This window comes from Symphalangus syndactylus, chromosome 19, assembly GCF_028878055.3.
Source record: "Symphalangus syndactylus isolate Jambi chromosome 19, NHGRI_mSymSyn1-v2.1_pri, whole genome shotgun sequence".
NCBI classification, from domain to species: domain Eukaryota; kingdom Metazoa; phylum Chordata; class Mammalia; order Primates; family Hylobatidae; genus Symphalangus; species Symphalangus syndactylus.
Genome location: NC_072434.2, coordinates 32254513 through 32270096, shown reverse-complemented (window position 1 = coordinate 32270096; position 15584 = coordinate 32254513). Strand labels below are relative to the sequence as shown.

General features: G+C 35.2%; 1 protein-coding gene and 1 long non-coding RNA gene across 5 annotated transcripts in view; one reads left to right on the top strand and one right to left on the bottom strand.

Moving 5' to 3' along the window:
* The window catches only part of BRINP3 (BMP/retinoic acid inducible neural specific 3), a 378045-nt gene extending 367766 nt beyond the window's left edge, over positions 1-10279 (bottom strand). The window contains exon 1 of one of the 4 annotated variants that reach the window (XM_055233832.2): positions 9643-10279. The gene's annotated coding sequence lies outside the window, so the exon portion shown is untranslated. Of the gene's footprint in view, positions 1-6598; positions 7159-7975; positions 8194-9642 lie in introns of those variants that run through there. The other 3 variants (XM_063613754.1, XM_055233830.2, XM_055233831.2) reach the window with 3 other exon arrangements.
* A 502-nt stretch (positions 10280-10781) lies between these two features.
* LOC134731974 (uncharacterized) lies at positions 10782-13566 on the top strand. Its single transcript, XR_010114733.1, has 3 exons — positions 10782-10829; positions 10928-11313; positions 12526-13566. It is a non-coding gene; the product is annotated as an uncharacterized lncRNA (long non-coding RNA).
* Positions 13567-15584: the final 2018 nt, after the last annotated feature.

Below are 15584 nucleotides of genomic sequence, written 5' to 3'. Positions count from 1 at the left end.
TTTAAAAACATTTTTGAAAAAAATTTTTTAGAGATTTTTGATGACAGTCTTTACATAAAAAAGAATCAGCCAAATCTTGAAAAGAAAGAAAATTAAAATGAGACATTATGATATCTGACATAGAGAGATGATTAAATATTAGCTATTCTTAGCATGTCATGCACAAACTAAGTGGTAATTTTAAAAATCATCCTATTTGAACTTGTCAAGAATTACCTTCTGAATAAATTACACCAATCACTATTACTGGACTTATCTGAGACCAATATTTAGTAATAAATACATTTTAATTAATAGTAACTGTCTGGTTTCAGATCTTGAGCAAATTGTCTTCAGCTTTGACTGATGCAAATATATATCTAAAATATAGCAAAGCATGTCAAAATTATATCACGTCTGTAATTAAAGAATCATGTGATAATAAACTTATTTACCTTACTAAAGATTATTAAAAAGAAAGAAATATTTTAACAGTTAATCAAAATAGTTATTATTGGAGCTGCTGATTCTTACTCGAAATCAGAATTGATTTCCTTAATTAGCAGCTATGAATGATAGGCTTAAAAAGCAATAATAACAAAAGTGATCTTTCATTTTTATTCTGGCTTATCTTACAATTGTAATTTGTTGTTTCGTCTTTCAAATTGATTGAACAAGATATTTGTTAAAATTTCTTCATTTCATGGCTGGATGAAAGATACATAAGAAAACCTGCCAGAGTTCACTCTAAAAGGAAACAAGAATCCTCTGAATTATTTCCCCCATAGGTAAGTTACTATTCAAACATATTAGCGTTACATTTTTGAACAAAATTTAAATATAGCTATACACTTAATAAGACAATAATCTAACTTTGATATAAAAGTTCTCAAACAAGGAATTATGGATTGCAAAATTGTGTATCTTTTTGGGGGTGGGAGTAGAGGAGGCTTATAAATCCATAGAGTGTCTCCACTCAAAAGTGAGTTAGTTGCATAAAACAATTAATTTAATTTAAAAAAGGTTTAAAAATTATTTCTAAAATATACTTTGAATGTCCTTTAAAAATTTTTTCAGGAGACCCTTTTTTTTGGGGTATTAAGTTTAAGTTTCAATTCACGGAGAAGGCCAGATTCACTTCTCTTTAGTTCACGTTAGGAAAAATAATAATGCTGTCTTGAGTTATACCAAATTACCTGCTGAAACTTTGAATAACTAGAAATGAGTATCTTATACATCTGATATGCACAGATTTCTTCATAATTGTATACCCATGATTTTTTTTAAATAAAATTAACAAGTTGTTTAAAAAACTCTCTTTGGAGTAAAATTGATATTTAGGAAAACAATATACTTTCTAGTTGTTGGTACTGTTAATCATTGATAATTCATTTTCTTCTAGATTACTCAATTTTGAAACTTATAGTCTTCTTCCTCATTATTCTTTGGTATAATCTTGACAATATTACTTATCACATTTATAAAATGTACTATTACTGTGTGTTTATATATTAGTGAACTGGTCTGGATGAATAATAAGAAATTCTATTACTATAAACTCAAGTATAGTCATTTAATTTTAATGTTTTCAATAAGCTAGACTTGATCTATGTATTAACATGCTTGGTGTTATCTGCAAAAATGTTAAGAAAGCAAGCATTATTTATCTTAAAATAGTATTTTGTGAAACTTTGCTGCATAATTTATTCAATTTTTCATAATTTTTCTTCTACCAATTTAGAGTGTATTTATAATTATTTAAGAAATGTTCATGTCTGAAAAAAACAGTATTTCTTCTGTGTATATACATTTACAGGGCTGAATTTTCAAACCATCAGAAATATTACCATACTAAAGTCATGAAAACCACTTTACTTATTATCTATACCAGGAACTTCCTGATTTTATTAATTTTTGTTCTATATTTACTTTAGCTATAACAGAAGGGGCTTCAGTGAGCAACATTAAATTGAATATTTAAAAGCAGTTACAAAAAATGTGTCTTAAAAATATATGCATAAGGTATTATACAGAGCCCAATCATACTCAACCTTCATACAGATATCTACTTTTTAATATGATACTGGAATAAACTCATGCTTTAATGGCTAAATTTAGTTTTTGATTTAATTTAATCACGTTTTTAAGACTGGCTTACATTTTTGAACAGCATCTGAAACATTTCAAAGAAAATATTTGTTATTAGTGACAGTGAGAATTTAATAAATCTATAAAATAACAGTATAGTCATATACTGGCCACTATTTGACACTGAAAAATCTAAAATGCATGGTTACTGAATTCTGGTCTTCCCAACGCTAGATTGTTTTTTAATAGTGCAATATTTTAGAGATAGCTTTTAAAATTAACAAAATGCAGCAGTCCAGAAAAGTTAATAAAAAAAAGCTTAACCCTGATGAGCTTGGCTGATACTCACAGAAATCAGGAAAAATAAGTCTATCTATAAGTATTCTTTCACAATACTTCTATAATGGAATAAATTGAATAATAAATCTATAATGGAATATAATTGAAACGCACCATTATGAGAGAATAATTCTTACACAGCAGAGAACTGTAATACATTCTAATGTAATGTTCACATATTTATTAATTTAATCAATAAATGTGTACTTTATAGATTTAATTTGCTGGAACTATAATATGGTAGCTACTTTACTAGCTATTAAAAGGAATTTGTTTTGCTTTGGGTGCTTTTAAAGGCAACCACATCTCATCTGAGTAAATTAGGGTTTAGGCATTAAAACAAATACTTCTAAAAAAATAATAAAAATAGGTTGCACTGAGGGTACTTTTTAACTCTAAACTTAAACAATAAAACATTGACAAATTATGAATAGTGATTATTGAAAATAACAATGAAATAGAAGAATGAGAATCTATAAGATTTCTCAGTTTAGTAGATTGCATGTCATTTTTCACCATCTCAATTTATACAATCATGGTTGAATATAAACATTTCAAAATTTGAGCACAAATATGTATTTCATGATAAAACATCAAGTAATCCAATCAATTCATTTTAAATGTATACGCTATATCTTTCAATTTTGGGAAAAGATATTGATTAGTAAATCATAATTGAGTTATTGCAATTATTAGAGCATCAATTAATTACTCTTGATTAGTTATTTTGAGTATGAAATTGGGAAGTGCTCCAGAACTGTATGAATGAATACTTTATTTTAAACATAAGTGTAGAGGAGTGGATTAAAAGCTTATAAAGTAAGCTTATAAAGTAATTATGAAGAGTTTGTAATTGGATAGGTCTGCAGGTGAGTAATTGGATACAAATATTCTTGCTAGCTTATATTTATGCTTTGAAAAGATAGGAGTAGAAACCTTCAAAGTTCCTTGTGAGGACATTTGATAACCAGTACAAAATGGTTATCGTGGCTATTTGATACTATTAAAAAATAAAAAATTAAGAACTTGGCCAGAAGTTCCAAGTATATCTTCAGTAGAAAGGTCGTTAGTGTTCATTATTAAATTTTATACTCAGAGACTCATTTTCAAAAAAACAGGATAGAATATTTCCTAAAATAGAATAAATATTATTAAACTATCCTCCTCCTTTTAGCAACTAAGATTATCCATTAGCAATCGATAATATTCACACTGCTTATTTTTTATTTTGCTTTCCTTTAAAAATTATGAATTATTAACACAAAAATAATAAAATTATACAGAACACATACTAGTGCATGAAGAAAGTGGACAGAGTTTTACTTTGAAATGTCTAAATAAGTTTATCCAAGTAGTTTCTAAATTAAAACACCAAAAATTCCAGATGTCATCCTAATTCATTCTAGTAAACTTTATATGAGTTTGTAAAAAGCGTTAGAAATTAGAAGTTTGTCTAAAGTTTCTGCATTTTTAAGTTATTACGTGAATATATTTTAATCTTGTTCTCAATTAAGAGTAGAGATCATCAGGTTGACAATATAAATCTACTAAGAAATCAGATGTCCTTTCTATTAAATAACAGTAAGAAACCAATCAAAAGCAACTATTTTGTAAAGGTGACTCTAGCCCAAACTGAATAAAAGCAAAGGTAAATATACTATAAATAACAACTAATACGCCTCAGGAAGTGTATTATTTCAAGCTTTTTAAATTACACATATTAAAACTGTTATACTTAATATCAAATATTTATTAAATTCATTTGACACCATAACACCACTGACTAAGAAGATTTGATACTAACATTAAAAAAAAGTTGAGTCAACATTGTTTGTTGTGTGGAGATACAAGTTTATCAAAAATGTCTAATTAAAAATTCAAACTTACATGGTATCCTTTGAAAAATATATTTTATTTTCATAACATATTTGTCCTTTTAAAGCATCCACATCTGTTACATCATTTTATCTACAACTCTCTGAGGTAGGCATTGTTTTCTTCATGTGAGAGATGAGAAAAATAAATGAAGAGGGGTCAAGAAATCTTACCAGGAGTACATTAATGCCAGGTAGAACCAGAACTGAAATTCAGGAAGGAAGTCTAGGTGTACAAGCACTCTACTTTTCCCAATAACCCTTTATTACTATGTGAAAGAAAAAAACATTAAAAGCCTTAGAAGAGAACATCACTAATCATAAGCACACAATCATAATATCCAAAAATCTTTGGGATATTTTTTAAGAAAAAATATTTTTTTTCTAAAAACAATATGTGTGCAAAACAAATATAACACAAGTTGGTGTCATATTCCCATTTGCGCCTGAACTCTTTTAATATTAATATCCAATTTGCTAAATTATGAAGTGTTTCAGACTCTTATTCTAGTAAATAACTGCCTCTTTTAAAGATAATGTGGAAAAACTAAAAATAAACAGGAAACATAAGAAACTGAATCATAGGTTGATAATGAAACATAAAAGTTTGGAAATCCCAACAGTTGCATTCTCTGTACTTGTGGAGAGAAACCCACAAATACACTACACTGAAAATAAATACACTTTTATTTAAAGAATCCACAAATCTAGGAGTCAAGCTAATGGTAGAAATTACCCCCCCCCACACACACACACACACTTTGAGTCCCAATGGTTTCTTCCTACTTAGGTTTTATTTACTTAATTATAATGTACAAATGTGCATGAAGAAAATCAAAATGTATAGTAGTTTATGAAAATGTACATTTCTATGATGATGATGAATTTCTTAAGATAAGATATCCTATGAGAGGATGAAATCACATAATATTATCTGATAAAATAAAATGAAATTGACTGTTATATGGTATCATGTCTATTTCATTTGGAAAACATTATTAAAACAACAAAGATTTAAAATAAATACCTTCTCCAACCACCAAAAATGTGTGCAGGTATACAAATATATATGTATACACATACACACACACACAAACATATACACAATGAGCATATCTACTACAATAAAATTGCTAAGGATTAAATGCAAAAGTATTAGGGAATTAGAACTCATTGACAAATTACTTTCTTTAGTGGAGGAAAAACTACCTTTTGCATCCAACTAAGAAAAGCACTACAACTGTGCAGTTTTACAACCCAAAGTTACAATTATCTTTCTTATTTCTTCCAGATTTTATCAGTAAGCCATACTAGCAGAAAAATTATTGATCAGGGATCTACATCAATAAATGTTAAGTACTAAAACTATTTCTAGAGATAATTTAAATAATACAATTTCTTAGAGAAGATGAAGTGTTATTAACAAGTAGAAGAGTTTTATGATGGTGTTTTAGTAATTTTTTTTTTTTTTTGCTTCACTGTGTGGAAAGTCCAGGATCCTTCAACATGTTAGCAAAAAATAACAAAACAATATCAATAATAATAACAAAGCTTATTTGAGTATTCAGAATGTGTTTGCCATTTTAATTGAGAAAAATCTGATAGTGGAAGAAATCTATTGACTGCTCAATCTACAAAACTGAAAATGTAAAAGAAATTTATTTGGGGAAGAAAACCCATAATTTTCTATTTTTTTTCAGTTTTCCAACTGGTTTTCTAAACCCAAAGATTTTCATACTGGGGTTGTACACTACACTGCCCTTGGGCAAGCTTTCTTCTTTTTTCCTTCTATTTGACAACCCAACCCACCCCCACCTCATGTATTTTTTCTTAAGGTGGAGAAAATAATGGAAATACCTACAAAACAGTTCTCTCGAGTAGTCAAAATTACTTTGATAGTTCAAGAAACCCTTAATATTTCTTCACCTGTCCTTTATATATTAAGGTCTGGGACCTTAACAAGAAGCAATGTTTTTAATGCATTTCTGCAACTGCCATCTTCCATGTTTTATTAAGGTTATACATTTCTTCTTCTAACTCTCTACTCTTCCCATTTCTTCCTCTAACCTTGGTCCAGTTTATGATTTTTGTAACATGGCTACACATTTAAATAAATGCACACTAAGCAGTTAAATTAATGCATGTTAAACATCTAAACTGTTTTACCCTGGTTCGTGAAGGTGAATATTAAGAAGTTATGCATCATAGCAGGACCAACTGAAAATGCATATATTCCACTGCTTGCAACACAGAAAAAATATCACATGATAGTAAAACACAAATTATATGATTGTCAAGAAAATGCATTCATTCCTTACCTGCTTAACTGCATGATGACAAACAAATCTATGTAACACGCAAAAGAAAGTCCCCAAAATCTGAATCATCTGTCTTCCAAGCTGCTGTGGCAGTTTTATACCCTGATGCTCTCTTCTTTGCTTACGTACATTTGACTAGATAGAATATTTTGAAGTGATACTGAGGTTAATTTGCAACCCTAGTCACCTTTTCCTCCTTTCAAACAGCCAGTGGGCATTTTACACAGCTCCAAACATGCATCTTATCTTCGGAGGTAGTGCCTACACGGCGTTTCCCAGTAGAATTTCTATTACAAGGAGGTTCCTTCTCTAAAGGGCTGATCACGTTCTCGACCTGGTGCAAAGTAAAAGTCTCTCCGGTTCAACTCTTGGGGACTAGGAGAACAGCCATCAGAGACTTAAACTCTCTGTCACTGTTTGGCTGTGGAACCAGCAGTAACCAGCGGCCAAGAAGCACCACCCCCTCTCCAGTGGACGCTGGAAGAGAGCGCTCCCAGTCCCAGATCTTCCTACTTCCCACCCCCACCTCCAGAAAAGAGGAAAATAAAAATAAAAGGCCAACTTTAAAGTGGGTATAATATAAGCTAGACAGATTCCAAACCCTCACTCTTCGCTTTTAACTTCAACCTTATATTCCAAGCACTAGCTTCAAGTTGAAATCTAACTCTCTTCCTCTCTCCCTACCGCCCTCCAGATTCTTGGGAGTTGGTGAAGGAAAGGAAGGAGTGACCGTCAGCAATAATACTTTAACACAGAGCCTAAGAAGTCATTCAACAGTTCTAAACCCTACTTCGCAGTCAGACAAGGACAGTGATTAGGGTTTTATAAAGCAGGCATTCTGAGGAATCGTCGTTTACTAACATTAAATATAGCTCATTAAAATAAATAGATATTAACGCAAAAAGGTACTAAGAGACTCCAGAGATCTTGTCTATTCTCTCACACAGAAGAGGTTTGCTCAAGTTTGGCTTGAGGAAGGTTCGAAATGGAGCATTCTGGAAGGATGGAAACCCCCTGGCGCACCCCACTCTACGGGGCTGCAAATGCCCACACCAAGCACACGTTCGCCGCAGGGGCTGAGTGCAGAGCCTGAGCTAGCAGGTCAGAGTAGGGGACACCTTTCCTACACGCACGGGTGGGTTTGTTCTCACGTCAACACCAAGCCTGGGGCCAGCTGGTCAACCAGGCACCTTGCTCTCCTCCGTTCCCTGAGCTCAGGTGGCACAGGCGTTGCCGTGAGCTGCGGAGAAATCTCCACGCAGAGTCGCCTGTTGATAACCCTCCAGTTAAAACGTTCTTGGCTGCGGGAATCCCTCAGATGTAAATTTCCCTTTCACACGCTTGAGCTTCAGGTATAATACAGCAAAATGCACTTACCTAAATACCGACTGTCTGTTCCTTACTGGATCTGACTGCACTGAAAGTTTTTTTTTTCTTTTTCTTTTTTTTTTTGTTCCTCCCTCCACCCTTGCGCAACAACAGCAGTTCTCCAAAGAGGATGTTTGAATTGAATTATATGAAGCCCTCCTTTCTTCAAATGAAGTCACGGACTCTGATGGCACTGGCTTGTCAGGCAGGACGACCGGACTGGGAAAGAGACCAGGTAGAAACTAGTGACCTAGTGACGGGTGAGGGGCGCCAAGTGGTGCGGACCACAGTCTCAACCCCGTTCCCTCTCGGTGGGAGTCAAGAGGGAAAAGCCCTTGAATACCGAGACGGGGGGATGGGGCTACGCTGCAGCTGGAGTACTTTTATGTCTGGGAGCTAAAAGGGCTTTTGAATTTAAAAAAGCATTGCTTGGGTTGTCGCGTCAGCCATCAATGACGACAAGAATAGTTCTTTCCCAGAAATTAAAAAAAAAAAAAAAAAAAGGAAAAGAAAAGCGTGAACAATAGGTTCTTACCTCCATCTATCCCAAGAAAAGGAAATGTAGAGACCAGGAACTTGTCCTTAATTTGAGGGCGGGGGGCGGATGTTCAGAGAAAACCCTCAGTGGGTTTTAAAAATTACGGATACGTGCAGGTTTGGCACTTAATGAATATCGTGCTCTCCTCATTATGTGTCAATACGTGAAGTAAAAGTAAAGATTAAAATGTTTCTCGCAACACAACTATACGAAGGGGAGGTGATAATCTTGTCAGTTAAGTCCATAGAAATGTTCATAAAAGCAAAAGGCACTGACCGTATTAACATGCCTATTAAACACGGGGTGGGGGGGCGGACAAGTATGAAGAGTGAGGCAATTAAATTTTTCATGTAATGTCTATTCTTGAATTTCAATTTATCAGAACCAAGATAATCAGGGGTTTCTTCTGATAGCTCCTCTCTGAAATGAGTACTCTGTGTCCAATTAACTGTTCACCAGCTAATTCACAAAATCAGAAACGTACTGACAAGTACTATGCCTGAATTAAAATACAATGCCTAAAATAACGTGCTTATGTGTGATTTGAAATATTTTAAGAAAAAAAAATGGTACCCTCAAAACTCACAGTCCACTTCCCACCATTCAGTGGCATTTTAGTGCTTAAGGTCTTGCTAAATTCATAAAAATACACTTTGCAACAAAGTCCTCCTTCAGTCATGTAATTGCTTATCACGAACAAATACTGACCTGAACAACCTTCTGAAGATCCGACTAGTGAACTTCCCAGACCTAGCAATTGTCAGAAGGTCTCTTTTAAGCTCTCTCTTAGATAAACCTATAAAATGTGACCTTTCAAATGGCACAGGAATGTGTGCCAAGAAGGGTTAATGGGGGTGGGGGGATTAATGTTCATGTAACCTGTAATATGAGGACAGATATTTGAAAAATAAAGAAGGTAAAAGATATTGGGGTAATACATGGGATGTTGGGGTAATACATTACATGAGATATGTCTTAGTGCAGTTGCCACTAACATACTAATTAATAAATATGGCCATATGGATCTTTCAGTTCCGAAAGTAACAAAAATGTGAAAAATGAAATACTTCAACAAAACAGAGCTTATTAAAAATAACAATAGTTAAATTTCAAGTAACAGATAAAGAGAATAACTTACCAGAGGAAATTTCAGGAAGCTAGAAGACTGTGAGAAAAATACATCCAGGATTCAAATAGATATTCCATGATCTTCCAAATCAAGGTAAAGTAGTGAGCTGCAGGGTAGTAGGACTTTAAAATAATCAGCAGTTCCTGGTGGCATGTAATCAAGTAAAAACCAGTTACACAGAGAGCCACGAACCCCCAAGGCAAGGAAGCAGAATGTGAAAATGCTTTATATGGGGGGGGGGTGGGGAATGGTGGGGGGTGATTCGTGGTGATCCTTAAGCAAAGTGAAAATTTACAGGCTGTACATCCCCATACAGTGGTGAAAGGCAGAAGCTGTGTAACCCCAGAGAACAGGAGGTGGAATACAGATAAATCTGCAAAGAGAAGTAAAAGGATGTGTTGAAGACAACGAGATAAAGAGAGAACTAGTGAGCAAGGCTGTAGTCATCCTGATAGATATAGCAGCAAGAATGATTTAGGCTGCTGGGGAGGATCCAATGAGAATTCAAGAGGGCACCACTTCGGAAATCCTGCTCTGATCTTCCCACTCTCAGTTCTTTAAGAGTTACCTGCGTTGGGACCATTATCATTAGGATTAATAGTATTCCATCAGTGCATTTCACTAGTATTTCCCTTGAACATTTTCACTCGCAACAACTGAGGGAGGCGTAGTAAGGAAGCCCAACACAACCAATTCCCCCACTCCCCAAATAAACCACTACGACCGGTCACATTACGATGACCAAATCATCAGCGATTTGCATGAGGCGGCGGGGGGTGGGGGGTGCGGGTGGTGGTCGAAGGGCTGAAGATGCGGAGGAGGCCGAGTCGCTAGGCGCTTTCGGGGGCGCTGTGCCGGGGAGGCTTAGGCAAGGGGACGGGGAACCGTGGTTAGATGCAGCAGCGGCGGCAGCAGCCCTCCCAGGTCCCACTTCTTTGGCGTTCCTGCTGCCTGTGACTCAAGGCAATTGACTTCCATCTGAACCCTCAGCTCCGAACGCCTTGCATTAGAAGCTAGAGCTTTGGAGGTTCTGAGGACGGTCCCTGGGGAGCAAGTGGTAGGTTTCGAGGCGCCCGCTTCCCCTCTGATTCCTGCAGTAACTGAGGGAGAGTGTGCTAGAAATGGCTTTGCTGCCGAATGCATTATCTTGCCATTTTCGTGTCCCAATACTGAACAAACGATCGCCTGATCGATCGGTAAGATTAGCTTTATTCCTTCTCCCTATTCCTCTCCTTGGCCCCATTCCCTCTGCAAGTCCAAACCCCAATCTCTCTCTCTCTCTCTCTCTCTCCAGGAACTTCTTTTTTCTCTTTGAAACCTGCTTCCCAAGGGAACTGCCTGTGTGACTGAGAGGCTACTAATCTGTTTGTAGATGATTTATATTTTGGCTGCAGAATGAATCCCCCTCCCTGCCCGGAGTACTCTCCTTAGAGAAGATCCCCCGCCCCCTCCCCATGGGTTCGCTCTCAGAGCTCGGATCTGTATAAAGAGCGCTGTGGGAGTCTTTTGCCCTCCGCTCTAGCTCTATCTTCCTCCGGACCCCGAAGCTTAAGAATTATCCGCCTCACTCTCTTTTTTAGAAATAGGAGGGAAAGGTAGAGTGGAAATCGATTTCTTGCAGAGACTGAGGCGCTGAATGATAGAGGGAATAAACATTTGCCCTGGATAAAAATGTTCTTGGTAAGTAATCTTATTTTCTGCGGTTGAAAAAGAAACAGATTGCTTCTCATTGCCCCATCCCCCACTCCATTCATTTATTTGCTCTCTGTATGTAAATCACGAGCTGGGTCAGTGGAAATTTTCTTTTCCTCTTTCCTAGGAGAGTAGTAGCTTGTAAGGGTGAATTTGAAGTAGAGGGTTTTAAGGAGACAATATGAACGCTTTAAGGTCCTTTATATCCCGCATTAAAAACCCAAAGACAGATAAAGCAGTTAAATCCCTGTTTGTTTCCAAAAGTGGTATTTAAGTATTTCCCTTATTTCCTACTAACTGTCTTTGCTTTCTGAAAATAAAGAAAAGAGTTTTAGGTGGTGGGCTCATGTCTATGCTTTTAGTATATCTTGGCCATGTTCTGAAATACAATTTCAGTTCCAAAATTAAGAATGGTTATTTTTCACGTTTCGCAGGTAAATTAAAGCTATAGAAACCACTTATTAAATGTGCATCTCGGTTCCAATTATTGCACCAGATACAAATTAGTAGTATCCACAATGGCTATTTGCATATTGTGGTGATACTATAAATTCATAAAGCCCTCTGGTTTTCCATAAGTCTATAGCACCCCCAGCCTGTGCACGCTCACAATGTGAAGAGTGGATAGGCGTAGCAGTAGGGAAGAAGCCAAAGAGCTCTTGATTGTGCTTACATCATATGTCATTAAGTGTGGAGAACAACATGTTTTGCAAATTGTGTGAACTTGGTTTTCAAGAGTAAGCTGACCATTTTTGATGCACGAAATTAAAGGATATTTGCTGTCAGAGAAATCATTGCATTTTTAGTTATAAAATATATTTTACTGGTAAAACATTTAAATTAAACTTTTTTGTCTATTGTTATTATCCTACCGTAATTTATTATCCTCTAAATTTAATGACAAAGAATAAGCTAATTGGCCCAAAATGCATTCCTGATGAAAACAGGATGGCTGAAAAATCATCTGAAATGTATAATATTAAAATGTTATTGGTAAGATAAACTTCATTTTAGAACATCAGTATTCTAGAAATCAGTAGTATAAAATTTCAGAAAAGAGGTAGTCAAGTGGCATCTTGCAAGACAAAATATGCATGTTCTCAACTATCTATACAGTCTTTATAGCCATCAACATTTGCAGGAGAAAATAAAAATCACTAAGGGCATGTTGGTATAACATTTTTTTCTTTCTCTCCTCAGGCTGTTGTCCAGCTCTAATGATGTCCTAGAGAAGAAGTGTTTCTTCTGTTGTCTCATTTTACTAAGAGGATGATGTCTGTGTATGTCTCTGTGTTTTAGAGAGGCTGACAAACGCTGCTAAGAGGATCTGAGGTTCACATAAAGAGGATGAAAATTCTGAATTACTTTCATTGCAAATAAACCTTAACAACTGTGAGAGTTAGAGAGCATACTTTTCACATAAGGCTTTGATTTGCTGCCTAAAGCTACTTACATAATTTGCTATTCAGAGAAACGCATTTGTTTATTGAGGACCCACTCGGACTTAAATTAGAAAAATGTAAGATTCAGATTTTTATTTTATATGTGAAATAAATGTGTGATTGCTGTTCTTAAAATTTTTTTTAAAAAACAAGATAACAAGAATATTAATTTTGTGACCCATAGTTCATGAACTTTAAACATGTTTACAGCATTTAAAGTTTGTTTAACAATTTAAGTAATTGAGCACTATACTAATTCATATGGTTACATTTGATCAACTCCTTCATGAAGCCATAGGCTTCATATCTCCTAGCTGCCTTTTACTTTCAGAACAAATCTGGTTTATACTTAGACTGCTCCAAAAGTTATGCATTTTAATTTTATGTTGAGAATGTCTTTCTTAGATAATCACGGTGCATTATTTGCAGCTAGTGCTTCAGTACATTTTATATTATTGGTAATGCTTTTGTTAGCCGTCCTGGTGCTGCCTTCTTATAAGAACTATGTATGAGTACCAACTAATATATTTCTTACCTATAACCCACTAAAATTTCTAATCTAAAAGCAATATTCAAGATACATTTTATTACAGAAATTGGAAAGCAATTTGCCTGGGAAGCAAAATGTTGATATGATTCAGGTGATTTTAACATTAAATCTAACTTGTAACAAAAATGGGTTATATAAAGATAAATAAATTGAGACTCTTATTTGCATAGCAAAGAAAGTCGCATATGACCCACACATTTATGCACATATAATTAATTTCAATAAAATATTTATATTTATTCATTTTCATCTCTGCTATGTTTATTTTGCTTTTAGAGTTTTCTCTTTGAAAGAGTCTAAAATTTTAAAAATACCTATGTATGCAGGGATATTCACATTTTATTTTGTAAGATCAATAATGCTGCTAAATAAACTGGGGCTAATGTGTTCAAGTCTCATAAAAAGTGTGTTGGAACTTGACATTAGGGATCATTTAATCTTATCGCTCATGATGATGAAGAAGTTAAAAACCAGAGAGGTTAAGTGATTAGTGTAATCATACACTAACTAATAACCTAAGGAACTTTAAATGCAGGTTTATTAACTTCTTAGCTAGTGTTCATTCTATATTAATTACATTCTGTTACTAAGACAGGCATTATTTGAGAGTGGGCCAAGGAAATAAGTGAAAGGAAGAGAAAGCAGTACAAAGATGAATAAATTGTAGCCAGTCTTCTTAGAGTCCTTTTTGTTGATAACTAATACTCTTTATTGTAGAAAACTTTTATTCCCCTGTTTTATTTTGCCCTCCACTCCGCCGCCTTCCCATGATTGGAGATTTCATGTAATTTACCTTTGCAGAAAATGTCTTCAGTATTCTTAGACTGGGTGCGGTGACTTGCACCTGTAATCCCAGCACTTTGGGAGGCTGAGGCCGGCAGGCGAATCACGAGGTCAGGAGATGGAGATCATCCTGGCCAACATGGTGAAACTCCGTCTCTACTAAAAATCAAAATTTTTCTGGGCGTGGTGGCACGTGCCTGTAGTCCCAGCTACTCAGGAGGTTGAGGAGAATCCCTTGAACCAGGGATTCGGAGGTTGCAGTGAACCAAGATCGCACCACTGCACTCCAGCGTGGCAACAGAGTGAGACTCTGTCTCAAAAAAAAAAAGAAAAAGAAAAAAAATATGTATACATATTCTCAGTATTATTTTTGTACATGCGTTGAGTTGCTGTTCCCTAGACTATTTTCCCTCATGGAATATAAACTGTCAATAATTTCAACCACCTGCACTGTCGTACTCCGTCATGTCACCTGGCTGTTCTACTTTTTAAATTCCCTAAAATGTAGAAATAGGATTGTTCCAAGAGGAAAGCTGTCCTCTCAAAATAAGAAGTTTAATTAGACTCTAACACATATCTGAAACTATACACACAGAAACACACACACACAATATGAAAGAAACTCAGAGACTAAGACAACATTTTTTAATGGAAACATGTAAAACATACAAACAAAAAAATCTCACCACATGTTCCATTAGTATTAAAAAAACTTTCTAATTTGAATAAAAGCTACAAGACTTCAACCATTTAGGAAGGTTCAGTGTTCTGGAGTGGTTTGAGCCATACCAGTGTTTTTTCATATACATCAATATTTGTGTGTTACATACAAGCCATTTTTGTTTTGAAAATGGCAATTCTAAGGTAGAATATCAACATTAAAATCGATTTGGCACTAATCACTTCAAAAGAGTTATCATTACTGGATTAAACAAGATGAACATAGAATCAAATCAAACATTTTAAAATGTCTATAGTGTATGCTTTTAAAATTCAAATTTTTGCACTAATCTGAAAAATTAGTGCTTTATAGAAGCATTTCTAGAACCATATTTCAGTATCATTTGTATTGCTGTGTGTGTTTTTGTGTGATTAATAATCAGTTTTCAGGCAACGCGCGGTGGCTCTTGCCTGTAATCCCAGTACTTTGGGAGGCCAAGGCAGGCGAATTGCCTGAGGTCAGGAGCTGGAGAGCAGCCTGGCCAACATGGCGAAACCCCCTTTCTACTAAAGATACAAAAATTAGCTGGGCATGGTGGCAGGCACCTGTAATCCCAATTACTTGGGAGGCTAAGGAAGGAGAATTGCTTGAGCCCAGGAGGCAGAGGTTGCAGTGAGCCGTGATCACACCACTGCACTCCAGCCTGGGCAATAGAGCAAGACTCCTTCTCAAGAAGAAAAAAAAAACAGTTTTCACATGCGTATAATACGGGTGCAGAGCTTAACCTATTTCAAAGCACATACTGCCAACTCTCAGTTCCATA